Source organism: Paralichthys olivaceus, chromosome 17 (assembly GCF_024713975.1).
Source record: "Paralichthys olivaceus isolate ysfri-2021 chromosome 17, ASM2471397v2, whole genome shotgun sequence".
NCBI lineage: Eukaryota > Metazoa > Chordata > Actinopteri > Pleuronectiformes > Paralichthyidae > Paralichthys > Paralichthys olivaceus.
The window spans coordinates 19,734,180-19,757,278 of NC_091109.1; the positions used below are offsets into that span (position 1 = coordinate 19,734,180).

Consider the following 23,099-nt stretch of genomic DNA (forward strand, 5'->3'; position numbering starts at 1 on the left):
TAAGGGACCAAACATGAAATAAAACTGCTTCTCAACAGCAATAAATTAAAAATAACCCTTGAATTAAAATTTTTGTTCCACGAAAGGGAACCCCCTGTGTGCGTCTTCCAGGAGGTTTGCCACTGGGTATCTACCTACTTAGACGGAGAACCAATTTGCATAACTCCACCACCATACCCTTCACTCCGCCTTCCCCAGAACATTTCTGGATGTCGCCCAAAAATAAGCAGATTTCTTTTCCTTCATCCTTTCCAAGAAAAGATTAATTAACTCACTTTCTACTGCACAGGGGGAGAAGTTCTCGTATTTCAGTTGGTTCTTAAAGGATCCACATGCACACTCGCTCTGGACAAAAGAAATCTATCCAAGCGCCTCTCCGATTAGAATATCCCCGGTGACCACAGCATGCACCACTGGTTCTGTTTGTGTGTGTGTGTGTGATTTGGGGTTGTGGTGCTCGCTATAGTTGGACGAGCCCCCAGCGCTCAGGGGACCTGATGAGCTGGGGGTGGAAGGGTGGGGGGGATTTGCTGCTACTGCCTAACGCTAATGCAATCACGACTGTCGCTTGCCACTGTTGCCACTGAGCCTGCAGCTTCTCTTGCCCACTCTCCCTCCCTCTCTCTCTCCCTTACACACACTTACTCTCTCACTTACTCGCTCACTCTCTAATACATGCACACACACACACAGCTTCCCTTCTCTCACTTCTCCGCTCGCGCTCTCTCTCTCTCTCTCTCTCTCTCTCTCTGTCAGTCGTCGTTCTGTTGCCGCACGGACACGCTCCACACTTTGGTGTGTTTTCTCCGGCTATTCCCGAAGCTGTTGTCTCAGTACCTCGCGCAGCTCTTGCACCAGCGACCGGCATCTGTTCCATTTCAGCGTGGGCTCAAACTGTACACAGAGAGCGGGATAATGAAAGAAAGGCGTCAAAGAGGAAAGCAGGGAGAGAGAGGAAATTAAAAGAGGAGTAAAAGCAGCAAAGGAAAGAGTCTCCTTCTCCTCTTGCGTAAAAGGTGGGAGGACAGTTTGATTCAGTGAATATTTGGATTAAACTGGCTGCGTCTCTGCTCTCTTGTGTCCCACTCAAGGTAAGCTTGTGTATCCTTCTCTAACCTATTCATACTCTGCCTGCAGGCGTTTCGCATGCATCCTGCTTTTCACCTTCAGAGACATTTAACTGATTTCCAGCAACTGAGCGTCACAGCACAGAAGGAGCTCTGTTCACTTTGTGTGACTGGTGTGTGATTCTCTATGCAAACACAGCTGAAGCACTTATTTCTAACAGCTCGTTAAGAGTGATGAAACGGGGGAAGAGCTGTGTCCTTGAACGTGTTTCAGCTAAAGGAGTTGTGAGGAAACAAGACTGCTGTTTCCGCACACGCTCGAGCAGTTGTGTTTCTCTCTCGTGGGCTTGCTGTTGTGGTTTGACGACTCAAGTGAAGATGCACTAAGTGTCAATTAAAGCAGATCGGTTCACATGTCAAGCAACACTTCGCTCTGTGAATGTGATGACCCCATTTATAGAGTTATTTTAGTTCATCTGCATATGAAAGGCGATGTAGCTTTTCAACTCCGTGTTGGAGAGTGTTCAGCGCTGATTATCACACCATGGCACGTCAAGTGGTTTTGGCTTGTTGATCTAAGCTGTGCGTGAGGTGCAAACATTTCCCACCACATTTCATTCTCTCTTTAAACATTACTGAAAATGGAAACATTATTCATTAACAGTCTGGTCCACATGGAAATAATGGCTTCAAGGACGGCAGGATGTGTTCACTTTAAATGTATCACATAGAGCAGTGTCTGTTTACACAGTGCAGTAATGAAACAGTGTTTTCAGTGGAGAGTTAGGGCACAGAGGGTCTGACGGCTCAATCACAGCCTCCAGATTATTCCTCTTGTTTGCATACACTGTATATGAGCAATTGTATTAGTGGGAAAGGCCATTCTCGTGGTTTGGAGAGGGATTAGAGGGAGGATATCAGAGAGGGCTGACAGAAATCAGATTTGCTGAGAAACGTGGGATCACAGATGCAACCTTGCCCCCATTCTGCAGCAGCAGATGCTTATTCAGATGAGCCAGAGAGGAAACGTAAGGGTTCAGAGTATAGACATGTACCCCTGAGCAGTGCTGAGCTACATCTGCTATTAACTTACACACTTGATTGTTACATCAGCAGCCCCACTGCAAGTTATTACAACATCACATTTGCATCTCTTCAAATGTTCCGAGGCAACGTGATATCGAGAGTTCTGATGCATCAAATGCATCTCACATCTGAGCAACTGGCAGTTGAGACAAACACAGTCCGATGACTGCTGCCACTTTGAAGACTTTTAAACCAGCGTGCATTTCTATTCTTAAACCCGGCACACTGCAGATTACTCACCTCCTATTCTCAGTAACATGATTGTGTGTAACGTTATTTCAGTCTGACTGAAGAGATACCTTGTGAATGCTAGCACCGCTTTTCAAAGTCAATCCCGTCTTCACTTACAGATAAGATAAAAAAAAAAAAAAAAAAGCTCTTGCCTTCCACTGCTTTAAGCACATCTAATGTAACTCACTTCAGTGTCAGAGGCAGAGTCCTCTTATCAGCATCCCGCTGAAAACACCTGCTTTGAAATAATCAAATTACGCTGCAAGGAGTCCACTTCCACAGGAAAAGAGGAGCTGGACGCTCCGAGAGTACACAGAGGCTACTGTGCAGAAAATGAGCATTCAGAGAATGAAGCCACCGACCAGCCAGGTATCATAACTGCATTAGACGGGATAAAAGAAGAGCCATGCATGTGATATTCTCCATGATGGAAGTGTTAGAGCCTGGTTCAGGTGCCCATCGTAACGGAAATTCAATTTATCTGAGGACAGAATGAAGCAAGAGAAAACATGTTTATCGATTTCACTTGTTGACTTACTTTTTTATATTAACACAACTTTCTGTAATTTGTCGACTGTTGTAGACGTTCAGTATTGCTCTTAGAAGATGAAAGCTTCTCTACAAGGACAGGAAGCAGCCGTCCATTGTACTGCATTATCCTGAGCAGTGACACGCCAGATTCCCTTTCACACTGTACCACACTGCATTCAGGTTGAATCAGGACTCAGTGGAATCATCTGAACGACTTTTTAACAGCTACATTTAATTAAACATCTCCGCACTCAAGTTTGATTATTTTTTAGGATTCACTAAACACTGTGCCAAAAATTAGCTGAATTATTTTTACCAGCTCATAAATGTCATTTTATTAAGCAAATGTTCATGATTCCATCTGTGACCAATGAGATTCAACTCATATTCTGTGCATTTTCCAGTCTTAACATTTCTGTCAAGCGGAAGAAACCTGTGGACAAAGTAAAACATGATGTTAGACTTCATCGTTTGACGTCTATAAATCTTTAACACTTGTCATGTGGTTGTAAAGTCGACCCACAAACTGTGTGCATGTATATTGAATGGCAGGACAGGGAGCTTTGTGTCTGAATTAAAGCTCACGTCCGCTCGGCTGTCAACACATCTCTGCGTCTGTTTGATTGGCTGAGCTGTTATTTATGGACGCTCCGTAGCCTTTATCGTAAGCAGAACTACAGCGATCAGTCATAGAGATGTGCCACCTATCATCGCATTTCGCAGCAAGTGTCCATCAAGAGCCTTGGGCTTAAACAGAATCAATACCTGAGATTATTTGGAGTCTCCAGACTCTCTTTACCGTGGGCTCTTCAATCTCCTCCCCCACTCGATGGACTTGACATCATTCCGCACTAAACGAGGTGCGTCCTACAGCGCCCATACGTGTATCTCAGAGTGTGTGTGCGTATGTGTGCATGAAAAGTGTGTCCGTCTGTCTGTAATTCTGCAGCACCATGAGATGCAATACGGTAACGGACAGAAAATTGCAAATGCAAATCAGACAGTGGATTGGGTTTGTTCCGTCTGGTTTCAAGGCCAATCTCAGCTGGAACTATTGTACTTGTGTGAACGTGCTTTGTGTCAGGATTCTCCCACATTCAGCAAAGACCCCCGCAGACCTCTAAGACAAGGTTCTCCGCTGCTCTCACACAATCATCAGCAAGTCCTAAACATCCCAAATTAAAGTCTTACAGTGATGGATGACTCTCAATCTCCAGGAGATATTGCACACGCTTCTGCTCTGAATGATGGGCAACTCCTCCCCACTCCACTCAGCAATTATTTATATAGATTTGTCTCTGTTCGTTTGTCAGTTTTTGGGACACAGTGTGTCTTCCTCCCAGTGGTAGAAATACCCCACGGAGATTAAACCTCAGTTTCTGTAGGCTACTGATGTTGAAGCTTCTCTAGAAAGCAAACAAATATTACCTTCCCTGTGGTAAATGTCTGTTGTTTGAAGTAGCACTGGGAAGCAGGAAGAAAATACCTGAAGAGTGTGCTATGTGACAGAGACTTGACTTTGAATGTATTCATACATACTTCTTTTTTTTTACATTCACATTCAATACATTCACAGGTATATGTTCAGGGAACTCCAAAGTGATGTCAGCTCAACGTTGCTTCTTTTCTTAGAGGACTTTATTAATGAATTTTCAACCGTAACTGTTTCGAATACTGCAGAGCAAAGTCTTTAAATATCCCAAAGAGACCTTGGGGCCTTTGTGCCTTTGAATTCATTTGTGCCAGCTCTGTGAGAAATCCACCACACATTCTCAGCCAACAGTGGGCAGGAATGGTTGTGGTCATAAAAACAGAAATCACTGGAGGCCATGTACAGGCACTAGTACAAGAGGATGATGGAGGGTTTTTCCTTGCCAATGTGTTTACTCTACTATTTATTAACTTATTCTTTGTTGTGTCTTCATATTTGGCAAGCGCTGAGTAGCAGGTCTCCATAGCTTGCCAGTTTCCGAAAGACAGGCAATTAGCAGGTTATATACTTAATCCCCAATCCTTTGCTTTGGAGATGGAATGCTTTCCACGTGACACACTTTATCATTGGGACTCATCCAAACAATAAACAGTCATCTCTGTCTCGACTCTATAACCTTAAACACAACCTCACCGGTGCCCAATGGCAACTTGGGAAAGATTTCCTGTCACACAGGTGAGTGACTATTAGTTTACTGACCCTAGAGGTAGAGGGAGATTGTAATGATTTCTGGAGAGGGTGCTGGGGGGCCTTTCATTATAGGGGCTGAGCAGCAGTGGAGCTCTCTGGCAGGAGAGTGTGAGTTAGAAATAGATATGGAATACTCCATTTTGGTGAATTGATTAAATCTTCCAGGAGACTCCAAGACCATTAACATGAGGTTTTTTTTATGAAGGATAATTGCTTCGAGGGATCGATAAAAATTCATAGATGTTTATACGAGTTGGGGTTTAATATGAGATGACCACAGTGATACAGAACTAATTATGGGGGTTGGAATTAAGGATGCAATTAATTATTACTGATTAGATGATTTGATTATTATTTGAGTAAATTATTACTTGGTGAGTCTCTAAATAGTGACAGAAAATTGAGAATGATGATGGTAGTTTTATGACAAGCAGTCCAAAACTCAACTTCCTCAGTTGACGATGACATTTCTAATGAACTTAAATGTTAATTTATTGCATTTTTGATTAATAAATGAAACAATGGTAAAATAGCCTGTTCGTTCATTCAGTCTCATGGATCTCATGTATGAAATGTATTAAAAGTCTTTGGTACAGTATATTTGTCATTATCGCTCTAATTTGTCCAACAATTGTCAATGGGGACAAGTTTATCATCATGAACGTTCATTAAAGGTGAAAAGCCAACACCATGTGTGATTGTGCTCAGAATAAACTTCTATAGACAAACACCTAAAGTAAATAAAAACAATTGCAGTTGGCTCTCCTTTCTATAGTAGTGACAGTTTCCCTTTTCCACTTTCCAAGATGCCTTTGCAATTAATTCTGTCCTCTACTGTATGCCACATAAAATGTTCACTTTTATTCATCCACGTCAAAACCCATCTTCATTTCATTAAATAAAAATGTGCTCCTTAAATCACATCATTTCCCAGTGCGGCAGACACCACCGTCCTGTGAAGTACCTCTCACAAAATGTAACATTTCATATTTTGCTTAATACACTTGAGCAAGTTGCCCTCCCTGGCATATAGAGTAGTGCCAGTGCGGCATAAATGTTTGCATATACTCTATAGCCCATATGTTCAGTAATGCCATCAGTGTGTTCAATCCATGCATCATTTCAGTCGTGGATAACATTGCGTGTTTTGTAGAAGCAAATCTATTCTGTTATTTAAGAAGAAGGAAAGAAAACAGCAATTGTTACAACTGACAAAAAAAAAAAGTATACACACATTAGAGAACTGCTCAGTTTGATTTACAGTATGTGAGGTGTAATTCCGAGTCTGTGTGCACAGAACGGTGTGTGGAGGTGCTGAAGTTTAATTTGAAATATTTACCAAAGGAAGTCGCTCCTACTGGTATCTCCTCCTCTTATCGTTATCATGGCACAGAGGAAAATTACATCATAACTTACTGGAGTAGAACAGAGGCTGAGCTAGCACAACAGCAGGCAATTGTTTGATATGGGAGGATGGCACCACAAAACTCTGTTGCTCTTACCCGTGAAATATCAGTCTCATTTTTATTATCATCATCAGGCTGTGAGTCTGTTCCAGGGTCAGACTGCCAGTCATGTCACCCACTGCTGATACGAGCCAGAGTTACATTCGGATAAACACTGTGGAACTTTACTGGCTCTTCTCTTTGTCCTGACTCATTTAATAACAGGAATTATTTTTGCAATGCATATATATGTGTATATATATATATATATATATATATAAAGATATGATAACTTCCAATCTTAGGTCTAGTAGTTCCCAAGTGTCTAAGACCATAAGGCTTTTTTATTTTCTTAGTTTTATATAATTTCATTTGAAACAACCCATTTTATGTATTTATTTATCATTATCTGATTTTCACAATGAATATTTGGAAACTTAAAAAGAAAACAATTGATGAATAGTAAAGTAACAACTCCTGTTGTTTAGCCTGCAAGGTAAAAAAAAAACAACAAAAAAAGACTCCAGTCAGAAAGTTTTGTTGGAGAATCAAAGTCTGAAACTGTGGTGTTTGATGAAAGCATAAGGACAAAGAAACACTTCCCTCTGTATTCATTCATGCTTATCTTCCAACAAATGCCTTAGTGGAAAATGTCATTGGGGAGATAGGGGGACATTGTCATCTATTTCTTAGTTTACTATTCAGAAGAGTGCCCATTTAACATAAAATCACCCATTCACTCCCCCTCACACCTAAATCACACTGACTCTTAAGGACATCTGTTTTGTGTACAGGGTTTTTGACTTAACAGCTTACCATTTCAAACAGGCCTGGCCCTTATGCCTTATATAAACCATGAACCCGGGGAGTGATAAAGCATAGCACTTCTTCGATTAAATAGAATAAGAAATCATCTTGACAGACCCTAGATCTTGGCCTGGGTGAGTCTTCTCATGAGCGAGACTTCCTCAAGGTCAACATGATCGCACTTTCCTCGGTGTGTGCAGTGCCTGTGATGAATAGGACAAGGTGTAACAGGAGAAGGTGGGGGGGTTGAAGATCCAGTGGGGGTTAATGTATTGTGTTTACCTGTAAATAGAGGCCACACAGAGTGTTTCTCAGCTGTTACTAAGATTAAAGAGGCAACAAGAGCCGAGTGGCTTTTCAATTGTTAATGTCACAAGATTTAGAGTGTGCTCACTTCCTACTTGTTTGGTGTGGTTCTTCCGACTTTTGATTTTTGTCCAAACCAAAATAACAGATGACTCGGACCTTTAATTTAGTCCAACCGAAAGAAGTGGCCTGGATCAAACTGTTTCGGACTCACTGCAGGAAGTTGAGGTGGTGTTGAACAATAGAAGAAGAAGAAGTAGAAGCTTTACTGGTCTCTCCAGGAACTAAGTGGGTCAGGCGTTCACAATTGTCTGTGGTCGTTGCCTCAAACAATATGATTGAACGAGAAGGACGTTCATTTGGTGCATTTGAATTAATGTCATCTGCTGCATATGAAGTTTGTGATGCTGATAGTAATATCATGATATTGCAGTGGCAAATAAATGAACGTAACGTCAGTCTACAAACCAATTTATGCCAAGTATAGGTAGACAAAGCTCACTAATGAATATGTCATATAAAGATCTTTAGTGTGCCCCCTGCATTACAACTGGATCAAAAGTAAACTATGGAACAAGCACATGAAGCTTGGTTCAGACTTGCAGGTGTAACAACGGCCCGGGAGAAATACATAGAAGTTAAACCACAGAAATCAAGGACCTGAAGTCACAGGACCTGTTAGAAACTCTAAAATATGCTTATTTGTTGAGGCCTTGAATAGATTTTAATTACTTTATGTTTAAGGACTCAACAATTCATTAGATATGAACCTCACAACAGTCAGCAAACGTAAATGTGTATCAGTAAATTACTGTTTACATGAGGTTGAGGCTTCATTGAATTACATTTAAGATAATTTTCAAAAATGCAAACTGCAGAATTTAATATATATTAAACCTAACTGGGAGACTTCATTTCTCAAAATCAACATGAGAGGCCAACAGAGAGTCTTCTGAGGTTGTGGATATATGAATGTTTGAAAAGGGAAATGAGCAGGGGAATGTCATAGACTCTGTTTACATGTCATGCATCTTGAATCGCCGTCTCCCTAGCTCTGGCTTGTCTGTGTTAAATTATTCTAGTTACCATGGGAGCAAATTTCCTCACCTTGAAGTCAGTGGAGTACCAACACTGGTCAATATTCAAATATTGCCAAAGAGTTACAGAGCACAGGAAGCCAGGGGTAACTATGAAGGGTGAGAAACATCTTTCTAGTGTGCTTCAAAAGATGAGAAGGTGAGACCTGATTTTGAAAATGAGAATCTGGACTCTCAAAGGCTTTGGCCAGTGCAAGATGGATAAAAGAGTGGCAACAACATTAGACAGTCCCTTCACAACCGAAAAACAACCAAACTGGATAGCATTGCTGGTGCCAGGCGGCCGACGGGGAACTAAAAGGTCTGCTTTGCCCAGACATATTTTTTGTTGGCCGAGTACTGAGAGTAAGATGTAAGACTTGTGGTTTAGGGGTGAAACTAGATGACTGTGTTGTTTTTTGTGCTTTTGTGTCTGCATACTCGGGGCGCCAGCCTGCATGCATTAGCTCATGCAGATGGTGCTGCTTACACAGGTGCTGCACAGCACTTTGTATCCTGCATCTAATATTAACAACTGCGGTGTAGTATCATCAGCCCTCATTGCTCGGGTCAAAGTTTAATTTATGAAGTGGCACTGCAGTCGAAAAGCAGTGGCAGTGCATGTACCAGTACACGAAGCAGCCCAGGGTTCAAGTCCTGCCGTGCATGATCTGTCACTCCACTGTCTCTATCAAATAAAGCAGAAATAATCAGAGAAAAACAAGTTTAATTCATGAGAACTCAAGTAGGAAATATCAAGGCTTAAATTCAGCAGCACCTGGGAATATAACCTCTGAAACTTCTGCTATATGACGGATGGCTGCTGATGTGTTTTGGCACGAAGTGCACGATGCTGCATTTACCCGAGTAAACATCTGCGTCTGTAAGTGTTCATGCACATGCGAGGAAGGCTGGGTGTTGCTGCAGAGTGCTTGTTTTTTTTTTCTCAGTGCCTTCGAGTACGATGAAAACAGACTCACAATCACAGGAGAGCTCATTGTTCTTGCTTAACATCCACAGGCTGTTTTAGTTTTCTTCATCAGAGCAGAACAATGAGTCAGAGGAAGCAAAATTCAAGACAAAACCCCCAAAGGGTTGGGGCTCTTAATTTGACAGCTGTGACTTAGTCTGCCGAGTTCTGCTGATGAGTAAGGGTCCCTCAGACTTCACGGTGCGGAGCATAAACAACCATGCGGCCAGTCATTCTTGTGCGAACACGACTGACAGATCTATCATCTCTCTTATATGGAGCCATTAATCACTCAGGTTATGTTCAGGAAACACCTTAACTGGAACGGATTAGTTTTGATTCAGTTCAGTTTAAGGAATTCAGAGGTAATATGTTACATTGTCATTTCGGGACAATGCAGAACAGAACAGTCGTGTATGTAAAACTGAGTGTGCAGGTTTTACAGTGATTCAAATGAGCTCATTTAGCATTTTTAAAGTACAGCCTCAGTCTTTTGATTTCTATCTAAACCAAAATGTTAAGACTATTTCCTGTTTCTGTTTTTGAAAATAAGGGTCTGACCTTGCTCAAGATGTACGACAAAAAAGAGCCTTCCTGGGTTTTTTTTTTTCCAATTGCTAATGCATTCTACCAGGTGGCACATTTACTCTTACTCCATCATGCTGAATATACACGGAAAACTATTCAAGTTTGTACTGATACTGAGGACAGGGACCATGGTTTAGATAGTTTGAATTCATATGTATGCTGCAAAACTGAATGAATGACATTTAAAAAATAACACATGTTGTTCTAACAGGCATTTTACATTCATTATAATGATTTACACTGTTTATTTCACTTGTGCATTAAACCATTTGCATGATACCATCAAGGAATATAGTTAGGTAAAGTGAGATATTAAAACATCACAGCATCATGCTTGATTTCTGCTTAACAGAACAAATAACTCAAAGACATGTGACTCGTTGGAGAAACACCTGGACGATCTGGCATCTTACCATATGAGCGTGAATTACATAATTAACAGTTGCTTTGGGGAAAATCATAATTTGAGGCTCGAAGCTCCTGATAAAAAAAGGAAGCAGGGGAGGATCGTCACGTCAGACAGACGATGTCTCACAGAAGCTGCTCATCAGGCCTTAATCAATTTCTGTTCCTGTGCATGAAAAAAATCTGCATATAGATTCATTTTTATCCACTTATACAGCAAACTGTCACTGATCCAAGACAGCCTTTTATACATGCCTTATTATCACTGTGTTTATAGATACCTTTTCTAGGAATTTAAAAGTGGGTACGTTCACAGGAATTTGAAATAAATCTGATTAAAATCCGGGAATATTAATTAAACATAAATATGACAAAGATTGGAAAGGGAAGTCAGGAAAAATGAAAATAATGTTACTTAAAACAAAAGGTGAAAATAAAAATGGATTACCTCATTGCATCTTAGTTTCTGAATACCTGAGCATATTTTTATTTTCACTTCAACTCACACAATTATGGATAAACAACTTCAATTTTCTGGAGAAGATTTCTGCATTTTTTTTTAACCTGCTCCAGTTTAAATACATAGCGATATCTTCTCAGAGTTTACTTGCTAACTGGCACTGAATAATGTAGAGGAGGAAAAATGCAGTATGTGAAGTTATTCATAAGCCTTTTATAGGCATTGTCAGCATTAGACTCCATCTATTCAATATTTCAATACAGCTTGCAGAGAATAAAGTACAAATGGAAAGAGACTGAGTGAGAAAGTTCCTCCCGGTGGGACTTTTAGGACCAGTATTGTTGCCACACAGACCAAAGATATTGCACACACTATCTGAAATACAGAATAATCCTCTCTAAAACTCAACCAGAGAGCTGCTTCCAATTCAAAACTGTAATAAAGACTTATTTTCTTCACCAAATATGCTACTTTAAATATAGCAGCCGATAGCTTGACTGTTAAATATAAAGCTGCAGTTGTCATACTTGTCACCAGTTGTTTTAAAACAGTGGCTCTCACTTCCTCACGCATAAATAGACAGAAGCAGTGAGAAATAAGGCTTTTAGCAACGGAAACAAAGTGCCACAGACACAACATCAGACAGAAAAGAAGCAGCTGCAATTATGAGCTGGCAAAATATTCACTTTTCACTTTTCCACTTAATGCACGGGAAAAATAAATAGTGAGTCGGTGCACAGCCTCGAAACTTATTTACCCCCCAAATTTGTATGCTGGACCATTATGCACCATTGACCCGGTGAGACAGAGCCATTACTGAAAAGACTAATTCTTAATCTAGGATATTGCTTTCTCATTATTCTCTCCCCCTCTGGCCTATTGCGTGATAACTGTTTGATTAAGGCAGTTATGTCACTTGAGAGCCTGAAAGAGCCCACCTTTTAATATTACCTGGCTGACTGATTATGCCAGCACTGCTTGAGGCTAATAATGCTGAACTGTGATGCTCGATTTTGAATGCTGATGAGCCCTCTGTGACAAAATAGCCCTTAGAATTTCTCAAATATTGAATCAATAAACAAAGCAAATTAATATTTCCCAAACACCACAATCTGGATCTCATTGCCAATTCATTTTTAATAGCAAGTACTGAGACAGACTCTGCGCATTTGTTTGCTTAATTCCAATGTCGGCTATGTAGGTTTGCAAGGTTGCCTTTCAAAACGGCACGTTTCATGTTGTATCATTCGTCTGCACTGAAAACTAGACTGTGCAGCACGGAAAAAAAGGAAGTGGTGCACTTCAGTGAAATGAAGAGACTGTCACACCTTCAAGAATGCTTTGATTAAACGCTCTGGGAATACAGCTAGTGCCACATTAATTAAGTGCTGAAAAACACAAGTGCTTGAGTAGCTGTCTGAATGCTTTTGAGGTCACAGTGAGGCTCAGTCGAGGGTCCATTAGATTATTTGTGATTTGAGACAAGGGGGGCAGGAGTGCCTTAAAAAAGGAACCTCGGGAAAGAGGACAGCCACGGCTCTGTTCAGAGATGAAATAGGGCTGAGTTATCGGATGATAAATAAAGACGACTTGTATCTTCTTATTTACTCACGAAATCTGTTTTCATTTCTAGACAAGCATCAGACTTATGGGCCATGCAGTTCCACCGAGCGAGGAGCGTGCTAAATATAAAAATACTTCCTTCCTAATTGAAAGCACATCACCCTTGCTTTTCCTAATGCTTTGTGCCACATATTGTTTTCCGTAATCAGAGGCAGATGACAGCAGACAGTGGAGGTGGCAAATAAATGAGATCACAACCGTTTCAAAGCACTAATCCGGTAGAACATCCACCTCAAAGTCTGGCTCTCAAAGTGACTCCTCTCCCATTTGCACAAAAGGTATCCCAGGTTAAAGTGGACCTTTTTAGCTGGCAGTGAGAGTAATACCGCCAGGCAGCACAGAGTGCATCGCTGCAAACATCAATAGCTTGCAGCGCTGATTGCTAAAGGGGAGGAAGATGAGATTCCATGAGGCGTATCCTTTATATCACATACTGTGGTCACCGAGGACGGCCTCAGGCGAAATCCTAAACACAAGTCTCTCCAGCTCACAATTGTTTAATCTGCATTAATTAATAAGATTACCGTTATAATTTCCAGTGTGTGCGATGTGCATAATGGCCCATTAGTTTGAGGTAAGGAGATCGGGTCACTGCAGTTTTTAAATACTCGCAAAGTCAGAGAAAGGCTTTAAGGAAATGTTTGTCATTCAGCACTGTGCTAGCTCTCCAACTCTAACTCTATAGACATGCTCACGTTGATGAACATGGCCATTAGGGTAGCACATACACATGGAAAAACTCCAACAGCCATTAGCATAACCAATGTGATGATCATAGCTATACATCAGTGAGTTTCAACCCTAATGCTTTTTGAGTTTATCTTTGCTGTGATAATGAGGCTCAGCTTAATGTGACTGTGTGCCTAATAACCCATAACAAAAACATTTTTTTGTCTCTCCCCTATAGTTTTATTTTGCAGCACAGCTGAGCGGAAAATGGACAACATGTAGGAGAAAATGAAGCAGCCATTTAAACACAAGGTTAAAAAAGAGCAAGTTCAAGAGGAGTTGAGGTTGACTGGAGGCCGCGGCATCGTAACCTTTCTGAGGTTGATTCACTCCCACCCCCTCTCCCCTTGACAGAGACTGGAGACCAGAGAGTTCAACTGCATCATTTTAGGTTCACTGACTTGGCAAAATCGTTTAATGAAATTAGGTCCAGAGTGCTTCGTCGGGAGGTTTATTTCAAGGACATAACTCCAATAAAGGAGAAATAAACCTGGTTGTGTTACTGATATATTCAGGCAACCACCCTTGAATTTTTTGCATTAATTTTCTCATTATTAAAAAATAAAATATGCTCTATCTGTCAAAGGGATTTCTACATCCAGAGGAAATACGTTAAACTCCCTACTGGAGGATAATACACTTCAGTGCACAGAAAAGTAATTTGATGGACAAATCAATATAAATCAAATGTGTTGTACACGTTAAAATTATCACGGCCCGAGGAAGAGTATTTTTTTTTAAAAAGCACATAAACACCACACCTGCTCTGCTTTTTATCTGTTGATGTCTCAGAAAAGGACGAGCGTCGGGCTGATAGACAGGAGCAGACAGCTGAAACAAAAAGGTAAAGCAAAGAGCATTAGAGCAGATGCACAAACGATGCCGCACTTGAGAAGAAAGAGAACAAATCAGGCTCCTGGCAGTTTGTTTTTTTTTTTTTTTTATGTGATCACACATGCAAGAGGGATTTATTTGTCCTTAGGTTAAATGCCTTTAAATAGAACAGCTAACCTGCAAATACACGTGTATTAGTTAACGTGTCAGTTGTCTTCTGTGATACAGCTTCGTAAAACCTGTTTGGCTTAACTGCAGCAGCCTGGCAAACCCAAAAGACAAAAAAGCTGACAGAAGCCAAATGACGATGACCAACGGTCGACCGGCCAAGAGATGCAACACTCACCAATGGCTGCCAGCAGATTGTATGCTGCCTTTGGATGGCGTTAACGTGCAGTTGTGACTAAGCATATTCGGGTAAAGCCATGTTAAATCATCACACTTATCTTTCCTCCAAAAAACACCAAAGAAGCTATTTTTTGGACAAACTTCAGATACTTTTACAAGTACTTAAACATGTTTTGTAGCCTTCCCCAGACCTGTGCTTGAACACAACCCTGTCTCTGCGCTCTGCAGGCAGTTCCTTCAACTTTGTTTTATTCTTGCCATTGTCAAACTTGTTTTTAGTTTTGTAACGGAACATTTTTTATTGTCATTTACACTTCTCACAGGAGCATAAAAGAGCTGCAACGTTGTGTTTTAGGCTGTTGTTTCATTTGTCCAGTTGTCTCTCTCTTTGAAACACATCAACCCGACTGGCCACCGGCCGCACCGGGAGAAGTCCTGCTGCGTTGTAGGGCTGAGCTCTGCATCTCATTGGTAAGGAGAGCTTTAGCTGTGTGCATTCCCATGATGGGCAGTTCTCAGCAGGCAGGCAGACCTCAGCATAACACCTGCCCTCGGAGTGCCTGTCAGGAGTTCACAAGAGCGTACTGCGTGTTCACTGGGCAATCTCAATAATCAACACTCCCAGCTGCCACCACATATTGAACCAAAACCTCCTGATAACACCGATGTGTGAGGCGTGTGCTTTACTAAATCATTTCCAACCTTTTGAATTTACCAAAGACAGACTCCAGTTGAGGTGTAAAAACATCTCAAAGATGAGTAAGAGAAAAAAGAGGCACCTGAACTAAATTAAGGATAAAGTGTCCAAGCATATGATCTAAATACTTCAATCATGATAAATAAATACGACAGTCAATATCAGTTTTTACTTTACAATAGCAAACATTTCTCGAGTTCACTTTTGGCTTGTAGGGCAACCTTTAATTAAACACAAGGCTGCAACATAAAAATATGAAAAACATGAAGGAATCTGAATAATTCCTGAATGCACTGTAGACCTTGCTTTCACAATTACATTTTTTTTATTGCTTTTACCGGTTTTACAAACATTTGAAAATGAAAGACTGAATTGCTCAGTTGGATTCTGGACTCCAGTGAATTCTGACAGATTGACACTTGTAGGAAGAGTTCCTTATCCAACCAAGATCTATATGACGTGAAAAAGAAATAAATATGCTGTGAAAAAACCTCATTACAGTCTGTGAGCCTAATACCTAAGTTACAAAAATAACACTTTTAGAAAGGTAGATGTTAAAGCATTCGTGAAATTTGCTACAAAAGACTTCATCGAATAACAAGATTGACATAACACACAGGTCCTTGTGATTTCATTTGATTCCTTTAAGACACAAATTTGCCGTGCTGACATTCTGACACTTTGTGCTGGGAGGAATATCGATTTGCAGACTCAGTGGGCATTGGTTTAACTATCCACGGTGCAACCACCACACTTACTCTAAAATCTATCGAAATTTAGAGTGCAGAAATCGCGTCTAATTCTCAATCAGACCAGGGAAGTATCATATTTCTGGGTTACACTGGTGTTTTATCATTTATCAGCCAGGCTTGTCATCTACCACTGATTGAATGGACATTTCTACCTGGCTGCAGCTATACAAACTTCCAAAGTTGATCAATTTAAACTTTTAAAAGGAGTTAACGCTCTGATTTCTTCAGTTACACAAACCACGAGCTGTACACTATAATCACAACAACAAAAGGTAAAGTTTTTATAGCTCCAACACAGTGAGTTTTAGTCTTTAGTATCATACAGATGTTTCAGGTAATTTATATCATACACAAACACTGAAGAACTGGATAAGTTGATTAAAGCCCCTACATGACAAATTAACAAGAGACTCCTCTCGTGTGTTGACATGTTAGCTTGTATTATCTTTTGATCAATGCCCCAATTTAACGACAGCAATCCATCCCAGCAAACCTTTTCTCGGGGTCGTATCGTAGGTCAGGGTCAGGTTTTCTCGGTTGTCCTGTGATAAAACAACTTTAACCACAAGAAAACATTTGATCCATACAAACATGAAATACTTTAGCCTCCTTTCACACAGAGTAATTAAGAAACACATTGAACCTACATACACGCTGATTAATGAATGTGTAAAATAAATTAACATGCTAATGTGCTGCTCCCTGTCTGGATCAGAGCAGACTCCCTGCAGTTACTATGCGTCTTCGTGATTATTTACTGCAACAGATGTGGTCCAACAGCAACGATACCTGTGGAGTTGGCTTATTTAGAGTTATTTACAGTTCATCTAGTGTAAGGCCTCATGAATCAATTTATTTGTGGTGACCTAATATGAAAATTGAATTCCACACATGACAAACACCGCTGGCTATTAGGAGCGGCAGAGGAAATTCTGCCATGGGTTGGTGGGCCGTCGAGAAGTTATTAACTTGTGTATTGTCCTGGCCAGTTTATTTACCAGCCTGACATTCGGGCTACACATGAGATTTTTTAAGCTGCCACTTGTTTGTATTTCCAGGAACGTGCAGTTGTTCATATGTTGATAAACAGAAAATAGATATGGAATTAGGGTGATTTCTTACATGTGAGAAAACCAAAGTGTTTCTACCAAAAAGAAATCAGCAGATTTAGCTGTTTCATTCACAGTGGATAAAAACTTCTGCTGCACAAAAATGTTCAACTCCTTATCCTCTGTTTGATGTTCGTCCATTTGATGTAGATGACTGAATCCATTTGAGGCATTAAATAATTAAGCAGACCTTTCTGAGTTAAGATTTATCCTAAATGCTTAATGGACTACAGCAGATATGCTCTCAAACATAATTATCATGAGAAATTATTAAAATGTTTGAATACACTAATTATTTTCTTTCGGGAAAGGGAAGCTCAACATGGTTATTCCGATAACGATTATTGGAACGTTGACAAATATTGACAAACACACTTTAACAGAAACTAGGATAACTTAGTCAGAGTTCTTGTTTTTAATTTAATGTTTCTAAATGTCGCCTTGAACAAAAAGGCTTATACTGCAGTACATTAGACATTTTTAAGTTATAGGAAATTCAACTTATTAACATTGTTCATGTCAGTGTGAGCATATTATTCTGTATTTCAGAGCAAAGAAATACATTCTGGTAGTTTGTGTCCAGCCAATTCCTCCTCTGCCTGTGAACAGTCTTGACTTCATTAAGCTTCTGCTACATGTAATTGCCAGTGCACCTTTAGGCTTGTCAGGCTGTTGCTGTGGTGCAGCAGTAGAAAGAGTTCTTTCACAAAGATTTTTTTTTCAATTTACACTTCCCTGCGACTATATTAGGTCCATATCCTCAAGTCACCGGAGCTCAGTCCTGCATCCTCATGTTCTGACAGCTCTGGTCGAGTCAGTATTCAGTGCACGATGCAGCAGTGTGTTTGCTCTTGGTACTGCACATCTCTCTGATCAGTGTTTACTCTACGTTAGTATATTCCGAAGCAATTCTGGTTTGCAACTACATTTCAAAATGTTGAAACATTAAATCCATCTTTACGTTTCAACAACACACACAGGCAGTACAGTTTGTCAGCGGGGACTGTAAAATGTGTAATTAGCCTCAGTTGAGAGTGTGAGAGCCGTCTTGGCCAGTCTTGTATCAGGTACCAACGATAATAGAGCCCGTAGTGGTGGACTTAATCATGTCTTTCAACCTACTGGCGACTGGCTACATAAACAAGTTGTGTTTTGCAAAATTAGCTCACACGGGTTGATTTTTTAAATCCAGCTTGAGAGCCCTCATTAGCAAGAAAGACTTTACAGGAGATAAACTTTGTCCCTGAACGGTGAATTGTTTCAGTAATTTCTTTACCCCAAAAAAATAAAAAGCTTGTATTCACCTGCTGACTTCATTGCTGTGTGTTCAGCCTTTATGTGATTGTTTGCTTTTCTCAGGTTCAGGTGATGATTTAGCATTTTGTTCCGAACTTTGAATACGGCAACACTTTCTGTACCTCCAGGTGCATTTCTTGACACGTTAAATTTATCAGTACAGACACAAAGGTATGATGTAATTATTTTTAGGGATTTTAAAACTACAAATATTGCTGACTCTCAAGAGGCGGTTATATTTTACTTTGAATAAATGTTGGCTTTTTCTAGGAGACACTGCAGAAATTAATGATGTGGGCACAGATATCCCAGAGCCTTCACTCTAATGAACTGGAGAGGATGACAGGGGCCACAGCAAGCGTCCCTGACCACGATGAAAGACTACAATCCGGTGTGGCAATGACAAAGATGCAACGTGCAGCAGAAGATTATTGGTATCAGACCACCGACACGTGGGTTTAAAGTTACACAAGGACGGACACGTTCGGCTCAATGGATGAATTTACAGTCCTGAGGAGGGGTGCTGATAGGAGAAAGCAACTCACCAGGTGTCACTCAGGACTATACCCATGCAGAGAAAATTGATGGCAGGTGCAAGAAGGAGGCAGGAATGATGAAGCCTTTCACTGCCACCAATCCATATCAGTGCATCCAGGATAGCTGTGGCATCACACCGTGTATGATGCTTTTTTTTTTTCTTCTCCCCGAGCAACGTTAGTAACTGGATTGACACGTTTTGCTTCAGATGGTAAATGCAGCAGGTCCCACAAGGATTGAATTTAAAATATTTTCTGTCGAAGAAACTGCAATTTGATTTGTTTCCAAATTAACATCAGGACTAATCGTAGAGTTCCAGCATGAATCCATAACTCAACTTACAGTTTTACCCCAGCTGACCGTCTCGTCCCGTAGAGGCAATGTTTGAATGTAAGGCTTTATTTCTGTTCAGCTAGTAACATCCTTTCTTTTACTATATGTCAACATGATAAGGAGTCTCCATCCAAGATCAAATTTTCCTGCAACAGAGGTAGAATAAGGAGAGGAGGCAAAAAAAAAAAACATCTCAATTCTAGTGCACATGCTGTGCCAGAAGCATCATCCTGGTGGAAAACGGGACAGTTAAAATTTGCATTTAGATTACTGTGGTAATAGAAAAACCATGGTGATGAATCTTGTTTCTGAAAAAGAGACTAATGTGGTTGTATTTTGAATACAATGGTAAAGTTAAACGCTCAGGGGTGTATCTGTATGAAAAAGATGTGTAATAGAACGGTCAATCAATCCATCATTAATAAACAATAACACCTAACATGTGGGAAACATCATGCATATAGTTTGATGAGGGCGTCATTGGACGTAAACTCTTCTCTACCTGTCTACCTTGAGTTTGACGTTGACTTGTAGAGATGTTCCAAGTTGTGTTATTGGGAATATCTGAATCGTTATATTAACTACCTTAACTGTCAAAAAAAGAAGTACCATACAACCGAAATACAGTAGATGTACCACATCCTATATCTCCGAGTCCAGAAAAGTACTTGCCACACATCCTGCCAAGTAGTGATTTTCATATTCATGAGCACCATGTTGTCCATGGTGCATACCAAAGGGGCTTCCATTTGTTTTCAGTTCTCCCCCGTCTTCCATTCACACAAGTGACGGCTCCAAAGCATCAGAGCCACTTAATTAAGCGTCGGCAAGCCTCTACACGCACATACACTTTTTAGAGCTGTCTGATACAATCAAATAAAAAGGCATTCATCAGGTGAGAGTTCCCCCATCAACTACAGTCATTACTGTGGAAGGAAGAATGCAAACAAAAGGAGATAAAAAAAACACAATGGAGCTAAAGAAAATGTATTCAGCATTAACTTATTCTGTACTTACTTTTCAAGCGGTGAGAGAGCTGTATGTTGCAGCGCTGCATAACAACAAGCCGGCTGTGACTCGGCACTGTTTGTCTTACCCACGCGATGCTGACACACATGGCGGTTTCAGGGGTTTTTAATTTCTCTGGCAAAGACTAACTTGTCTCATGAATGGCAAACACTGAAGTGTCAGATGTCGTTAGGATTCAGCTGAAAGCCGAGGTTAAGATGTCCGCCCGATTAAGCTTCAGTGAATAACCATCTTTTTATCTATATATCTTGATGTGTTTACTATTCATTTCTTTGTGAGAACTCAAAATGAACAGTGGGGCAATTCTACTCTAATAGATGATTGCAGAGTTTTTCTTTTCTTTACTTCACCAACCTCAGGAGATAGTTTTATCACTTGGTGTGAAATGGGAGTTATCTGTTCACTGCATCAACATGATAAGTAACAGAGGCTGCGGCTGATGTGAAGACTGTTACCGGGTGAAAACCTTCCGATCTAAATATTGAATATGACACAATATCAAAGCTGCCACGTATAATAGCTTTGCTTTTGGCAGACAACTGAAGAAGAGAACAAAAAAAAAAAAAACACACAATTAAATAAATCCCCCTTCGGATGAGAGGAAGTTCCACACTTGTTGATTAGAATATGGACTGGCACTTTCAAAATGCAGCAGAAGTGAAAGTGGCAAGTTCTTTTTTCTACCATTAAACTGGAATGGAACCCTGCCCGTTTGTTCTCCCTCTCTCTCTCTCTCTCGGTCTCGGTCTCATATCTAATTTAGAGCCATCTGCTCAGTCTGGGTGTAAATCCGAACGCGGGCTGACTTGCTCGTCCATGCTTTATCTGTTAACATTTAGCAATGTCTAATTAAGCAAAAATGGGAAATGTGTTTGGCTGAAAAATGCTGCGGCCGAATAATGACAGTCATAATAGCTTGGGATATATGTCTGTCACAGCGAGCAAATGCACTTATTAGATCAGTGTAATTAGAAGAACACAACAGCTGTAATCGGCAAAAGCTGTTCATGTGTGATTAAAGAGGCCAACTTGCAGTACATCAATTGCTTTCGCATAAAATTGCAGCTATGCAGATTATTGATGGAGGGTACAAATGCAAAACACCTCAAAACATTTTCCCCATTCACCAAACACACCGAGGGCTCGATAAAAACCTAAAAATACTCTTTTGGACAATCTGATAAAAACAACACTAATTAACTGCACTGGATCAGATCAACGATATTTAATCAAGGCTAAGTTGTTCAATAAACATTACATCCTCAGCAGCCGGCACCAGATTTCTCTACTTTTCTATACTGCATGTATAACCTGCCACCTCAATCGAAATAAATATGCAAGGTACATTTGGTATGTTTGATGGCTGAATACACATGTGATCAAGTTTGTGTGGCAATTAAACATACCAAAAGAAACAGTTCCTTCCAATAGTGTGTTTTTTAAGTATATGAGTAAAGATAAGTTGATATATATACATGTATATATATCCAATATCAAGTCAAACCTTAAGCAGACAGCGCTAAATTATGTTATTGTGTTGTAATCCTGCTGTTGCAAACAAGTGAACAACAAGAAACAACTGGGTTCAGTTAAGGTTTTATAGATTATTTATATGTTGTACACTCAATGATACAATATACTTTACAACAAAGAAAGTAATTCAAAGTTAACCCCTCAATGATACTTTAGCGTCTCAATTTATCCCTTCGTTAAGGGGTTTAACCAGTGACTTCATTTAATGTACCATATTTAAGGGGACGTTAAATCTCTCCTCTCCCTCACAAAGTGTGGGGATAACTGATGCATTTAATGCAGTAATTTAAGCGCCTCTCAGTTTATGTTGCATTAGGGAAAATAAAGACATTTGAATCTGGCTTTTTCGTTATTATTCCCTTCTCAACTTTGGTATCTCGCAGATTTTGGGACTCACACCATTAAATAAGCTGCACGATGATAGCAGGCGATTTGTGGTTTAATTGACTGAGTGAATCATTTATTTCGTGGGACTGTGGGAACTCAACGCATGTCTGCATCACTTGTTGTAGAAAATAAAATGATTACATGATTAGGCAGCTTGTCAGAAAACACCAATGGACAACACTCACATTCACCGATAGTTAATCAATAGTGTTTTTCTCCTAGAAATGAAGTACAATCACTCTGCTGCAAATCCACCCTTTGTGTGACATTAAAACAAAATATTATACGAGGATATTTTGGATTATTTGTGGCTTTTATCCCCATTGAGGACCTACAACCATTTCATCCTTTAGTTTTGTCAAGGGTATTGAAACATATTATAAGATTTTTAATGTGACGTGATAAAAAATTTAAGGAGATTTCTTTCTTTTCTACCTTGAAAAGACAGGCATTTGACCTTTCGCCCAATGCTACTGGTCTTGTAATAATCTGCCTCACCATCTTTTTTTCCTCCTCTGAAAAGAAATGACATTGCCTTCAGGAAAATTTTATGACACACTGTACAATGCCAACAGGGTTCAAAATTCAGTGTTATACTCTGTCTTCTCTTAGTTCAAACTGAAGCAGCAGGGGCCAAAGCACTATCTGAGTTTGCACTGAACACCCTGTAGTTGCAGGTAAAGCAAGACTTCCCCCCACCGTTAGTTTGGCTTGTGGGATCGTAGTCAAGCTGTGCGG

The 23,099-nt window shown here is 40.2% G+C and overlaps 1 protein-coding gene across 1 annotated transcript in view; it reads left to right on the forward strand.

The window, feature by feature from the left end:
- Window positions 1-580: 580 nt before the first annotated feature.
- Window positions 581-23,099, forward strand: part of LOC109640517 (cadherin-12-like) — an 85,486-nt gene continuing 62,967 nt past the window's right edge. Inside the window, exon 1 of the mRNA XM_020104578.2 lies at window positions 581-1,091. The gene's annotated coding sequence lies outside the window, so the exon portion shown is untranslated. The remainder of the gene's footprint in view (window positions 1,092-23,099) is intronic.